Source organism: Hesperophylax consimilis, chromosome 19 (genome assembly GCF_061612785.1).
Source record: "Hesperophylax consimilis isolate HC1 chromosome 19, BYU_Hcon_1.0, whole genome shotgun sequence".
NCBI lineage: Eukaryota > Metazoa > Arthropoda > Insecta > Trichoptera > Limnephilidae > Hesperophylax > Hesperophylax consimilis.
Window position 1 is genome coordinate 8,892,941 of NC_142854.1, and position 12,523 is coordinate 8,905,463.

Genomic DNA, 12,523 nt, shown 5'->3' on the forward strand with positions numbered 1-12,523 from the left:
TAAATATGGTACTCAAAGAACTGAATTATATCTGAGCATATTGTAATATTATGAATGTAATTACCAATGACTCAATAAAATATTATATCTTCAATGGTAAACACCTTCACACAAATAATATCACTGGAAGTTCCTTTCATTCTTTCTATAAATTTGAATGGAAACAAATGTTTAATTTAGCCCACGCGCTTCCAACACCCCGTCTCATTCACACTCGCCTGACTTTGTAGATCTCCATCCCATTTGAATTTCATAATCACAGTTTTCTATTGGAAAATTAAGCCTCGATCAGGCTATTTATTATTTCCTATATTTATTAGGGATATCTGTATCACGAAAAACGCCAACAAGGCACTTCTGTATTATTATTTATTCTATGCCTCTATAATTCTAAAAACTACTTTTCACGTTTTAATCGTAATTGGATTTGTCGCGCTGAGATCTAAGTTATATAAAACTTCCATAAATAAATCACTCTTAGTCAATACTGTCGCTCACAAAATTACACAATTTTCTCTAACGGTATTAGACCTATTTTACTGCAGGTCAAACAAGTGCAGAAATCAGTTATTTCTGGTTGATAATTATGTTCGTTAAGGGTAGAATTAAAATAATCCATAATCTTCGATTTCATAGACGGCGCAAAATGAATTATTTCACCTTAATACAAGTTTTGCAAGTTACGCTTTAAAATTTTAAAATGAATTATTTTTTTGCGCCCGTACATACGCAATATGATTATGAATAAATAGTTTTGTCCTTAAAAAAACCCAATTCTTTTAAGAGGGGCATAGAAATACAATATTGGATTGAATTTTCGGTACAATATGTAGTTGTATGCCCCTCGTGAAAGAATTGAGTTTTTAAACGATCAAAACTATTTATTCATATTCATATTGCGTATACACGGGCGCAAACAAATAGTTTGTCTTCATTTTGTAAAGCAATACTTAGAAGTAAAGCAAAGAGCGTATTTTAATAAAATAAATTAATTAACGCCATCTATGGAATTTCTAACGATTTTATCGAAGTTTCTCTTTAGTTTTTAAGCTCCAAAAAAAAGTTATTTTTAAGATAATACCTGTATATTTGTTATATCTAAATTTTCATAATATAAAATTCCCTCGAGGGAAAAAAATCGCAAAGATTATTAAAAACACATTTTGTACTGTTATTCAATATTTTATAGGCATGCAAAAATTCACAGTGTATCTTTAAATGCTACTAAAGCCTTTGTATCTATAAAATTATATCTCTATTTGAAAAGAGTAGTGTATTATTAAATGTTTTTACCATTTTCGCTTAATTATTATCGTTTTTTCAATATTATCGTTATTCGTTTAAAGCGTTATAACATTCGTATTTACATTACTCACTTTCAAACCATCTTTGAACGCTTACTACGGGGCCTTAATACAACTTTGATTCGTTTATCAATGGAACCTAATTTCGGAACTAACAATCTATTATTTTATATGAACGTTGTTAAATGTACCTGGTCATATTTTTTATAAACGCTGTTAAATGTACCGGGTCATATTTTTTATAAAGGTTGTTAAATGTACCTGGTCATATTTTTTATAAAGGTTATTAAATGTACCTGGTCATATTTTTTATAAAGGTTGTTAAATGTACCTGGTCATATTTTTTATAAAGGTTGTTAAATGTACCTGGTCATATTTTTAATAAACGTTGTTAAATGTACCTGGTCATATTTTTTATAAACGTTATTTAATGTACCTGGTCATATTTTTATTCGATATCACTAAAAGTTTTCTAACGCAAACTTCTTAATGTCACTTTTTTTAAAGTTGTTTATCTTAATCGTGATTTATTTTTGAGGAATTTTGTGGAGCTGTGCTTCCTCCTTCTTTAGCCTATGTTTTGGACAGCGTTTCAGCATCCATCATCACACATCTGCCCTGATAATGATGATGGACACTGTAACGGTAAGGTGGAGTGAAATTTTTTTTTTGAGAATTTCGAAATCGGCATAGTTGGGAAAGATGCTCCATATATTAACAGTTACGACAAAAATAATAAAAAAAATACATTCACAATACCTGGACATCGCCAAAGCTTTATATTTTATCATTTTCACGATTTTACCTAAGTATTTATAGCTCATGTACGCGAAATAAAACACACATAAAATTTGTATTTTACCATTTATTTTACAGATAATTCATTCGTAGATTGTTAGAATGGAACAAATAGTGGAAATAAAAAAATATACATATATTATTTACCGCATTGAAAAACTTGAAAATTACAAAAGTTACTATGAACGGTACTGCATTTTGGTGTTAAAAATAGGCATAAGGTGTCGTGATTCTAACCTTGTTTTTATTAATCCATCTCGCCTCAAGGGTCCACAAACAACGGCTGAGGCTTCTGTTACAATTTTCACACATCTCTCTGTAGCTTGAGTGTGGCAAGGAAAATTCTTTATCATTGGTAGTATGACATCCTCAATTATCGTGTGATCGGTAATGGATGTAAAATTGTCTCGTCACTTACAAATTTGGTTAGTGGTGGCTTGGTTATATTTTCCCACTTTATAACATCAATATAATCATCTGCTGAAAAATCAAAAACAGGCACTTTGAAGGTACGAATAAAGTCTGATTGCATTTTCATTTGCCGAGCTTTCAATATTCTTCTCAACGCCAACTCTCTTACGTATTTTCGGTTATCGTTTAACATGGCTAACAATTTATTTTCGTGATGCCCAAAAAAGCCATTACGCTGGATTACTGGATCAATAATATCTTTTAAATCACTGGCCAAATACCGTGAAAGCACTATTGTTTCGTGTAAATGCCTTGCACCGGAAAGACATAATGGTTTGGTCTTAATGCTGAACTACAGGTGCGTAAACTGTTAATACAAATGTCGTTAAAGTTACCATATTTTTTTATGGTTTTAGGGTAGAAATGTAAAACCGAAGAATCCGATTCGCTGTAGTGAGCCACCTGGATTGTACAATTTTACCGGGATTTGTTTTTGATAAATTTTCATTGCAGAATTCGGAGTCAATAGTTTTACACATTTTCAGTAGATACAGCTGATCTGTACTTAAATTCTGCGTATTTGTCATACTTGGTAATTTTTATTTCATTTGTATTTCATTTTATTAACGCCTAGAAGGCTTTTACATATACATGTTATGGGTTTTGTTGTTCAGTAGCATTATAAAATATTTTAATTACATAGCATAATAAATTGAGTATGAACTTACATAACAATGTGTAGGGTTATTGTTATGGTGTTATTATTTTATAAACATAAGCAAGCAAAGTTTATTGTACAAAGTACGTCGGTTGAATATTTTACAGAACATAGGTTAAACTAATACATTGTTACATTAGCGCCTGATAACGTAACTTATAGTTATAAGTTGTTACATTAGCATTCAAGCCAAGTAATATGCTATGAGTGAGTACACAAGCTGAGCTTGTACTCCAATCTCCAGGGTGTGGATTATATATAGTCAATTTCCCCAAATGAAACAAGTCTCTTGATATGAGTTTTTATTGTACAGGTAATACAGGTAATACAGGTTATCAACAGATCTACAAAAGGTACATAGCTCTTTAAGGCCTGACTTGTTTCTAGCAATCTATTGACTTTAAGGGCTCTGATTGACAAAGGTATAATATTAGCTCACGTGTACTTTACGGTGGATGCGGTGAGACGGTCAGCAGGTGCCAGGGCTGGTGCCATGGCAGGGTGCTGGATGGAAGCCGAAGGGTTGCCACGTGGGCACGCCACGCTGGACGACAAAGGACGCCAGAGCGGCGGCTGGAGGCGCAGAGACGATGGAGCAGGGCGGGGGCACTGATTGGAGGGCCAAGGGGCTCCACACAAACAGGCTGGAGCGGCAGACGCCCAGGACTGAGGCAGGGGTCTATGAGTTCACTGTTCTCAGCCTGGCGTGGACGGTAGGAAGGGCGGCCGGCATCAACAGGCGAGGAAGAGCTGGAGCACGGGTCGGTTCGCCAAAGGGGTACTTCACGACCCGGCTGTGGTGAGCAGAGGTGTCTGGGCCGTAGACAGCATGTGGCCCGGACGGAGGAGACATGACCCAATTATATAATGTTACGTGCTGGTGGGCCTCAGGCAGAGGGAGACATGACACAGCTCTACAACGTATGGGGCTGGTGGCCAGCGGCCGATGGAGACAGGACACAGCTCTATAATGTAATGGTGCTGGTGATTCTGGGGATCCCTTTGAAGTGGAGAACTGGTACTCGAGAGGCGACACGCAAGGTGAAACAATTCCGCCGGTCCATTTTTACGGCGTCACAGATTTGAGCGGCAAAAGTTAACTCGGAACCAACACAGCATGTTGCAATCCACGCGCTTCCCAGGGAACTGAAGCGTGGGTAGCTGGCCGCGAGTACTTGACCTGCGTTGGTCGCTCGCGGGGGGGGGCTTGTCCCACTCTTTGGCGCGTGCCCCATGCCCTTATAAGGACACGTTTTGCATCTTAGCCATATGATTGGTTGTAGGTACTTATAGGCCTACGTGACCAATATCAGGTCGGAGACATCGCGGATGTACGTGTATGTATTGGTGTTCACCCGATTGTAGACATGCCGAGATGCGTATATACTAGTGTGTTTACACGCTCTGGGTGTATGATCGAATTCCGGCAACGCGTGAGCATATACTTAACTTTGCAGTTAGCTCTTGCAAGCTTTGTGCAAACATAACACTACCCTCCTTGTCGATGAAACAAGATCCCAGGCAACGTGGCTGAAGCAGGGCAACGTCCTCTTGTTTGCCGTACGAGAGGTACAAAGCTACCTCATTTCACAAGATTTAAACACTCCCTAACGAGCCAAAACAAAAATTTAACTACCTGAGAGCCAAGTTGAACAATCCTAACAAGTACACTGAACAAGGGTTGCCAAACCTCTTTCAAAAATAATTGCAGAAATGATCTCCAAGGCGCGATACAAAACACGCTATGATTTACATACACAACTTTTTTCCAAACAAAAGAAAACACATGGCCTTCTTCCCAAACAGAAAAGAATACATACGATTTTTCCAAACAGAAAAGACTACACATCACCTTCTTTCCAAAGAAAAAGAATACACCTGGCTTCCTTTTTTTTTCTTAAAAAAAAGACAATACCAAAACAACCAATGTAGCATACAATGTGGTATTACCGAATGGATGTACACAATTTACCACCAGGCCTACACTTTCCATCAAACCACAAAAGAAGAACAATTAACAATGTTCACAATTGTACAATGTTATACAAAATGATATTCTGGTTAGAGAATATTATACGCTTATGCGATTGACCAAAATCAACCCATATTTCGCGTTTTTTTACAATGAAATTCTTAAACTAGACATGTTTTTTTTATACACAAAATTCCTGTTATGGAATGTGTACGCTGATTATATCATGCGATTGATCGAAATCAACCCATATTTGCGTCTTTAACAATGAAATTCTTGACACTATACAACACAAGTATCAATACACATGTTATGTTATTTCTTATTATCCATTGATAATTTTGAAAAACGGAAAATAACAAAAATTCCACTCAAGATTTTAACAATATATTCTCATTTAGTCATGGTTTGTCTGGTTGCTAATAATTCTTAGGCATATAGACCAATCCTCTCGTATCGCATATTGATTATACAGGTCAACGCTACCAAGACCTACCATGTAATTAATTATAAGGCTAATATTATCCTATGACATTTAACGATTTATTTCCTATAAACCGTACAGCGCTGTACCAGGTGTTAACAAGAAACACCAGCACGTCGTAACGAAAACGTTCGACAAAATTTTCAGAACACTCATAAAGTGTTCTCACCAAATGACCAGACAAAACCCAAAATGACCCTAAGTGCAATTATCAACCCAATTCTTTGGTTAAGATTCAATAATGTCCCAAAATGACATAAATATGCAACCACCATTTGTCCTTAATGACCAACAATTTTAGATTTCCAAATCTAAGACATAATTACGTTATCTTTACAAAACTATTTCTTCTTATCGGGTATATATTATAATTCCTCTTCCTATGAGAACATACACACCACACTTGACATGGCGTAACACATATTACAATTACACAATTTTTATTTCGTCTCAACTTTATGAAGGACTTTACACGTTATTTCTTTTTATTGATACCGAAGCAATCAAATACGTGTTTATAAAAAAAAATTCACACCATAATTGACATGGTGTAGCATATAATACAAAAACACAATTTTATTTTGTCTCAACTTTATGAAGGACTTTACACGCTGGTTTTTTACCATATTGATACCGAGGCAATCAATTACGTGTTTACAAGAAATTACAATACACAACCCATAACTAATTAATAATTAGTTAGGGAACAATTACACAATTTTTATTTACAAACATATTACATACCACTCAACAACTACTGTGTGTGATAATTCAATCTCTGTTATATAAGACTTATTCGAGTCTTTTTAATTTAAAAATCGAGAACTACATAATCCGATTTCTAGAGATTGACTTCCTTAAAAATAACGACACGTATTCACTACGCAAGAAGGAGAAGAGAAAAAAAAATTCCAGAAAAAAAACAAATAATTGGTATGTAACCAATTAAATACAAAAACATTTGACATAATTTTCTATATAAGAGAATGTCTGAACAAAAACCACATACGGGGTTTCTCATTTGAACTATACAATTTATAACACAAGATATTTGAGTTATATTTACAAAATGGGTTCCTAATCTACCACTGATAACTTTAAGTGATGAAGAACGAAATCATCACTTCAAAAGTACAGGACATTTCTTACGCCGTTTCCTGTCAACGAAAAGAAGATTATATATACAAATATAACCTTAATTTGTACTAAAAATTGGTATATATTCTTAGTACAATAATTCCACGAAATATAAATTAAGTTTATTTTTCGGTCCCGGGCAGGATATTGAATACTTAAGGCGGTTTTTTCCTTACTAACATAAAAAAAATTCCACTAAAACTTAAGGTTCTTGAATTTAACCCTCAATCAATGTAACGTGTCGTGTGTCGTAACGAAATATATACAAAAATGTATATTTTTAAATATAATTTTATATAACTTATGTAGTTACTTCATAACTACAACTTATATCTCCTATATCACAATACTCACTTACTGTGATATAAATGTCTGAGTTTTGATTTATTGTTATTATTACTTTAAAACGAGTTATAGTTATGGAAGAGAGAGATGAAAAGAGAGGAAAAAAAAAAAAAAAAAAAATTATATATTGTATTTCTATAAGATGTCTGCTAGCTAGTCAGAATCTCACAGAAACATAATAAAATAAACAGAGTGGCTACTATGTCAGCCAAAATAAATGTACTCAAAGATTCATGACGTCTTTGAGTTATAAACATTGAATGACACATAGCCCCTTGTTTATTCAAATAATATTATTAAAAATGCACGAAATATGTATTATAGTTTACATAATATATCGCATTAAACTGGGTGCGAGAATGAAATATACGTATCAACATGAAAGCGGCGACCTTTGACGAATTCATATTTATTATTATTATGCGTAAATATCGTTCATTGCGACGCGGGAATGGATCCTTTGTCGGTATTTTTAATAGACGTGACTTATTAAGATATATCAAGTTACTGCTCGTAGCGTGTTTTATTTTTGACCAAACATTTATTTTCTGTGTAATATTTTTCTGTTGCGAGTTTTTATTCTGATCTATGATTTTATTTTCTGTAATATTACTTTTGCGGCAAGTTAATAATAATAATTCCTTGTCGGTATATTATTAACAGTGAAATTGTTAACGATATTTATTCTCAGACCGGATGAGCAAAGTGATTGTAATTGTAATGACCGCCGTTGCCTTTTCAAAATTTAAAATTCTACCAATATTGTGAGGATCCATGATTTAATAATGGGAACGACCGGTAAAGTCTATGGATCTTAATTTAAAAACAACCAATACGATATTTATTAAAGAATGTGAAATAAACAATAACTGTATTTAATCCTATCGCAAATTGACACTTGGAAGTTCTTTATAGTATTTGAATTATTTCAACTTATTATAATGAAACAGATAAGCAAAGCTTAACCTGACAAAAAGAATTATTTCTATATGAAACAATTAAATTGCATTTCAAAATTGAAATAACACCTCTATCTCTTGGAAACAACCACATTTAATGTTTATTACGCCGTAATTTCTCGTATTTGTTTATTGCGTATTTAGAAATTGGAACTGCGCATTACGTACATGCGTAACCCGGCGGACAAAGCGCGTATTACTACGTATGTGTACCGGTCGACGGAACAAACACTCCCGAATCAGAAATGAATTATAACACACAGCTGTGGATAAAAACATTAATAGACAAGAATATTACAGTAACACATTACAAGAAAAGACACATTCCATCGGGTAATTGACTATCCAGTTGTGGCGCCAGTGTTACATTAGAGCTTATTAACGTAACTTATAGTTATAAGTTGTTACATTAGCATTCAAGCCAAGTAATATGCTATGAGTGAGTACACAAGCTGAGCTTGTACTCCAATCTCCAGGGTGTGGATTATATATAGTCAATTTCCCCAAATGAAACAAGTCTCTTGATATGAGTTTTTATTGTACAGGTAATACAGGTAATACAGGTTATCAACAGATCTACAAAAGGTACATAGCTCTTTAAGGCCTGACTTGTTTCTAGCAATCTATTGACTCTAAGGGCTCTGATTGACAAAGGTATAATATTAGCTCACGTGTACTTTACGGTGGATGCGGTGAGACGGTCAGCAGGTGCCAGGGCTGGTGCCATGGCAGGGTGCTGGATGGAAGCCGAAGGGTTGCCACGTGGGCACGCCACGCTGGACGACAAAGGACGCCAGAGCGGCGGCTGGAGGCGCAGAGACGATGGAGCAGGGCGGGGGCACTGATTGGAGGGCCAAGGGGCTCCACACAAACAGGCTGGAGCGGCAGACGCCCAGGACTGAGGCAGGGGTCTATGAGTTCACTGTTCTCAGCCTGGCGTGGACGGTAGGAAGGGCGGCCGGCATCAACAGGCGAGGAAGAGCTGGAGCACGGGTCGGTTCGCCAAAGGGGTACTTCACGACCCGGCTGTGGTGAGCAGAGGTGTCTGGGCCGTAGACAGCATGTGGCCCGGACGGAGGAGACATGACCCAATTATATAATGTTACGTGCTGGTGGGCCTCAGGCAGAGGGAGACATGACACAGCTCTACAACGTATGGGGCTGGTGGCCAGCGGCCGATGGAGACAGGACACAGCTCTATAATGTAATGGTGCTGGTGATTCTGGGGATCCCTTTGAAGTGGAGAACTGGTACTCGAGAGGCGACACGCAAGGTGAAACAATTCCGCCGGTCCATTTTTACGGCGTCACAGATTTGAGCGGCAAAAGTTAACTCGGAACCAACACAGCATGTTGCAATCCACGCGCTTCCCAGGGAACTGAAGCGTGGGTAGCTGGCCGCGAGTACTTGACCTGCGTTGGTCGCTCGCGGGGGGGGGCTTGTCCCACTCTTTGGCGCGTGCCCCATGCCCTTATAAGGACACGTTTTGCATCTTAGCCATATGATTGGTTGTAGGTACTTATAGGCCTACGTGACCAATATCAGGTCGGAGACATCGCGGATGTACGTGTATGTATTGGTGTTCACCCGATTGTAGACATGCCGAGATGCGTATATACTAGTGTGTTTACACGCTCTGGGTGTATGATCGAATTCCGGCAACGCGTGAGCATATACTTAACTTTGCAGTTAGCTCTTGCAAGCTTTGTGCAAACATAACAACATAAACTTGAGAAAAATATAACAGATATAGGTAGGTAGTTAAGTAGAATTCAAGTATTCAAGTATATAGTTACGGTGTTATTGGAATTTGGACAATGAGTTCGATAAGTTTATATAAATATAGTGTAGTTACAAGAGTACAATAATGTAAGTAGGTAATACACACAAGACAAGTAAGTTTGTTATTATTATTATAAAGATAAACACTACAGTTTGTTGTAAACCATCTTTGTAATCATCAATCTTTATTTAGCCCGATTGGGAATTTTACAAAACAAAGCTTAGTTAATGAAACAATAAATATGCGTTTGAAAAAAAATTATGAATCTGTTACAAACATTCTAGTAATGAACATTGAATGATTTTAAATTTCACGACAGGAAGTTGTTCACACTTATTTAAAGATTTACCAATAATTCCAGTGAAACTTTGCGGTCCAGTCGTGGTTACGTCGATGTTCTCAAAGAGATGTTGTAAAATGAGTTCGTTTGCTTGACAGACAATCCACTGTAAAAGCCGTTTGAGATGTGATTCAAGGCGCCGAATAACACCTCCTTTGTACCCCGTATTAACTGCAGTTTCGTCGCATTCAATTGCAACAATTTTGCCAAAGCAATATCTTTCGAAGACAGTAATGAAATAATTCCATTACTTATTGCTTCAGATTTTCCGGTATTTGCGGTTGAAATTTGTCCCATGTACTCGCTACCTGGTTCTTTTACTAAACTAACGTGTTCTTCAGTTATTACTTTTCGCCGGTTGTCCTCCATGCTTAAAGTTTTGTCCTTCCGTCCGTCAAAGTATAAACCAAATTGATTGGAATCGATTACTAACGGCTTACTAGTAAGGGCAGTTCTTTTCTTCATTTGAGCTCGACGAATTTTACTCCTATCCACAACGCGAGATGTATCGTTCTGTGAAATTATGCCAACATTTTGTAATACAGCGGAAACAATTGCAGCTCCTGCTCGATCTGAAATACAATATCTGTCTAATGTTCTGGCCACAACAGGAAAGTCTTTCGCCTTATGGTGAGAATTATTTGGTTGTGCTTCACATTGCATTATTTCTTAAAGAATTGAAGACGAAGCACATTTTTTTGAGAGTCTAAATGTTAAACTACAAGAAGGAATAGCGTCAGTATCCCGATCTACTAGATAATGTCTAGCGGATGGGAAACTTCGCCAAGATGATACGCGATACACTTCACTCTGTTTGATACGCGTTTGGGGTAGAAGGATTCGTTGTTGTGTGGTTAGTAGTTTAACTGTTCCTACAGTCCTACTTTATAATTATATTATAAAATAATAATGCAATTATATCATAGGTAATAAATAAACACTCAATTTTTTTTTTCATAATTATAAGCATTTCTAAGAATCGGGAGAACATTATTGGTGTTTTCAGTGTTTTTATCAAAAATTCAAAGTGGTGGCGATGTCGTAATTATAAATAAATATTTTTTATATTTTTTTATTTAAGATAAGTACATAACGAAGCACCAATCCCGCGTATGCCAAATTTTATATTACGAAAAAAAAAATTCTCCATACTAGACCGCTCCACCTTACTGTAACGGCTTCCGAAACGTTGGCTGAAGAAGGAGGAAACTCGACACGGCAAAACATCCCAAAAATTAATCACGATAATATTTTTGGCCATGAAATTCTCAAATCATATCTGTTATAATCTTCATCTTCATCAGATGCTAGATACTCTCAGTATAGCACTGAATCAAAGACTACAATCCAGAATTGAAACGTTGCTTGAAATGACTTTAGCCGTGTTTGGGGACCAGACTTGTATAACCAGGTACATCCCAACCTCCCTCTTTCCAATCTTATACCCCTCCAGTCTCTTAAGCTTTACAATATTTCCTAATAATTGGGGATGCCATAGTTCCACTGTCTTTGAACAGTTGGGACTCTTGGGCGGTTTTCACAAAAAAGGTAACAGTGAGGTTAATATGAACCATTTTACACCATTAGATCTTATAATAAAAGTTTTACACTCCATTGCTACACATTCTTTCAGATTGATTCGCAGATGGTTCGAAAAATAATAGTTTTCGTACAGCATTCATTTTTATGTTCTCGACTCTAATCTGCCGCATCGACACTATCGACAATATGTGCAGTTTTATGTCCCAGTCAGCGTTACTCCCTCGCCAATTGTCTTGGTCATGTCGGAAGAGAACAATTCTGTCTTTGAATCTAATCGACATTTTCATCAGTGAGGATACGTTGTTTTAACGACAAGATTTGTGGAGATAAAAATATTTTTTATCCTGCAGATTTTATCATTAAATGTCTTTTCTTTTAAGCTTTTAGTTCTTTGTTGCGTTTCGCTATTATTCTGTATGGTTTGGGGGCAGAGGCGGCTTATGGTATAAATCATTGTGAGTTCCACATTAAAGCGATTTAAAAAAATAAAAAAACCCCTTTACGTGAGCAGCTTTTCTTCTTCGTCGAATGTATGGAGTCACGTCATTTTAAAAGACTGCAGACCTAAATAACTATTTTGAACAGATTTAACACAATTATTTGTGTATGAATTTAAAAAATTATAATAGAAAAATATAAATAAGTGTCCACTTCCCTAGCGACTTTAAGCAAACGTCCATTGAAGCAACATTTGTTGCTTAGGAATGTATATAATTAGTGGCGTTGTAGT